This window comes from Cynara cardunculus (genome assembly GCF_001531365.2).
Source record: "Cynara cardunculus var. scolymus isolate 2C chromosome LG 1, CcrdV1, whole genome shotgun sequence".
NCBI classification, from domain to species: Eukaryota; Viridiplantae; Streptophyta; class Magnoliopsida; order Asterales; family Asteraceae; genus Cynara; species Cynara cardunculus.
Genome location: NC_037528.1, coordinates 47,349,786 through 47,353,063, shown reverse-complemented (window position 1 = coordinate 47,353,063; position 3,278 = coordinate 47,349,786). Strand labels below are relative to the sequence as shown.

Sequence of the window (3,278 nt, the reverse complement as noted above, 5' to 3'; positions counted from 1 at the left end):
TAAATTTAAAATTATAATTTTAAAAAAATCGGTTGAATGTGGGAGAGTGAGTGTATGTGAGGAGAAGAGGGGGTGAAAAAGTGACGTAAGGGTGGTATAAAAGGTATCTTGGTCATTTAGTATTTTAAGACTTAATTTTTGCTAAATTTGCTTAATAAGATAGTATAGATAACTACAATGACATAATTAAGATCCAAAGTGTCTTTTTGGCTATCGGTATCTGGGATGTTGATTTTCAAGAGTTCAAACATCACCAAAGATAAGGAAGGTGTACCGTATAATCTGCCATAATCTCTATCCAAATATCATCTCACTTCTGGTTGAGAAGGTACTTTTGGCTCGACATAAAACAACTGAACGACATATATCGTTACAAAAGGAAGGAATACTCACATACTGCGGTAAACAAGTTTAATGTCATCCCCGACTCCCTTCGCGGTTGGGTTTTCGATTTCATGCCGACCCGAGGCGTTTACTTTATCGGAAACGTGAGTCCTGCCAAAATGGATTTCCGATGGTTTTGCTTGGGTAATTGTATGGCTATTTTGTCGTCTTTAGTGACCCCTAAGCAGAGTTCTGCTATAATGGGTCTTATCGAATGACGTTGGCAAGAACTTGTCTGAAAAATGTCACTCAAGATTTGTTATCCGACGATGGAAAGTCACGAATGGAGAATTGTGACCGGATGTGATCCGAAAAACATGAGCCGGAGCTATCATACGGCTCTTTTTTTCCTTTTCATCTTACGCTCGATGTTTTTTTTGGTTTTTGACCATGTCGTTTACTTGTCGTTGCAGTTCTCATACGACTTCTCAAGGCAGCGTGTATCAAGGCAGGCCGACCCCAGATTGCCAAACGTGCAATCGAGTTGGCTGAAAGCCGATTACTGATGGACCTTGTGATCGAGATATTATGACGGAAAGATCCGGCGGTTTGTCGGTAAGCAAGCTCGAAAGAACCAGACTTGATCTATAGCAGGTTACTTGGTGGCTAAAATGAAGCTAGAAGATCCATCTCATTTGGGTATGATATCACTTGAGGAGGACAAACAGATGAAGCCTCAAATGAAAAGGTATGCTTCATGGGTTTGTTGACTATTTCAATATATAATATTTTTCGGTTTTCGGCTTTTTTCCTGTTTTCCGTTTTTAATACTCGTTTTTGTGTAATATGCATGCCCATAAATTCGGGTTTCTTTGATGCTTGGGACTATGTAAGTTGATGAAATTTTGGAAGCAATTTGACAAAATACGTTTGAATCGTTGTTTTATGATATTCAGAGATTTTATGGTTAATGCTTTTAGAAAAATCCTATCTCATAACAGTATCGGAGCATTTAGGGTTCTTTTTTTCCTCACTCTTTAGATTCTGGTCGAATCTTTCATATATGCATTGTTAGAAAAGATGCGACCAGAATCTAAAGAATGAGGGAAAAAAGAACCCTAAACGCTCCGATATTGTTTTGAGCTCGGATTTTTCTAAAAATATTAACCATAAAATCTCTTAATATCATAAAACAACGATTCAAACATATTTTGTCAAATCGCTTCCAAAATTTCATCAACTTACATAGTCCCAAGCATCAACGAAACCCGAATTTATGGGCACGCATATTATACAAAAACGAGTATTAAAAACGGAAAACGAGAAAAAAAACCGACAACCGAAAAATATTATTGAAATATTCAACAAGCCCATGAAGCATACCTTTTCATTTGAGGCTTCATCTCTTTGTCGTCCTCAAGTGATATCATACCCAAATGAGATGGATCTTCCAGCATCATTTTAGCCACCAAGTAACCTGCTATAGATCAAGTCTGGTTCTTTGAGCTTGCTTACCGACAAACCGCCTGAGCTTTCCGTCATAATATTCCGGCCACTAGGTCCATCAATAATTGGCTTTCAGCCAACTCGATTGGACGTTTTGCAATTAGGGGTCGGCCTACCTTGATACACGCTGCCGTGAGAAGCCGTATGAGAACTGCAACGGCAAGTAAACGATATGGTCAAAAACCAAAAGAAAAAACACCGAGCGTATGACGAAAAGGAAAAAAGAGCCATATGATAGCTCCGGCTCATGTTTTTCGGATCACATCCGGTCACAATTCTCCATTCGTGACTTTCCATCGCCGGATAACAAATCTTTAGCGACATTTCTCTGACAAGTTCTTGCCAACGTCATTCGATAAGACCCACTATAGCCAGAACTCTGCTTAGGGGTCACTAAAGACGACAAAATAGCCATACAATCACCCAAGCAAAACCATCGGAAATCCATTTTCGCAGGACTCACGTTTCCGATAAAGTAAACGCCTCAGGTCCGCATGAAATCGAAAACCCAACCGCAAAGGGAGTCGGGGATGGCATTAAACTTGTTTACCGCAGTATGTGAGTATTCCTTCCTTTTGTAACGATATATGTCGTTCAGTTGTTTTATGTCGAGCCAAAAGTACCTTCTCATGTGGAAGCCTAATGCATAAAGGCGTTTGACTATTCTGTCAATGCAATCGTTACCTTCACCGTAGCGCATAAGTAGAAGCAAAGCGCATCTCACGCTTGAAAAAGGTTATCGGGTTTATTGGATTGGGTTGGGTTCAAATAATAGTAACCCGATATTAACCCAATACCTACGATTTGAAAATTTTACAACTCAATTAGACATCGGGTTATTTCAGATTGAGTCATTTTGCGTTGGGTTGATTGGGTTAATCGGGTTGATCAGGTTGGTCAGTTTTTGAGCAACCCTATATACGACGACCCAGGGACGATCAAAGTGGGTTCACTTCACACCTCCAGCAGACTACGTTCTCCCTCACATGAACCCACATAGCTCGCTGTTCCAGTTGCAGCACATAGGCAGGGACGTTCCAATCTTTTTGGAGGTCCTGTTATATTCAAAACTTTTGATTACATTGCATAAATGAGATAACAGAGAATATATGTTAAGAACAAAAATGAGCTAAACCTATAACGATTAATAATCTGAAACTAAACCTAAACCATTAATGATTTGATCCTAAAACTAAACAATTAATGGTTTGAACCTAAATAATTTCGGCTATAATTTTACACAGGTCGATAAAAGACCCTGATCACATGTAAATAAGGGCCTCAAAATGTTGGGGCTCTGTTCAAAATCTCACATTTAACATGTTCGGCCCTACACACAGGTCATACCCCATCATCTCCATAGACGGAGTTTATTCCGGTCATCTTCTCCGGAGTAACACACACAGAGACGGAAACCGTTGCTCTGTAACACACACACACACATTGTT

The 3,278-nt window shown here is 39.5% G+C and overlaps 2 pseudogenes; one reads left to right on the top strand and one right to left on the bottom strand.

The window, feature by feature from the left end:
- LOC112506776 overlaps nt 1-1,149 on the top strand; it is a 6,799-nt pseudogene extending 5,650 nt beyond the window's left edge.
- A 536-nt stretch (nt 1,150-1,685) lies between these two features.
- LOC112506770 lies at nt 1,686-2,560 on the bottom strand (annotated as a pseudogene).
- Nucleotides 2,561-3,278: the final 718 nt, after the last annotated feature.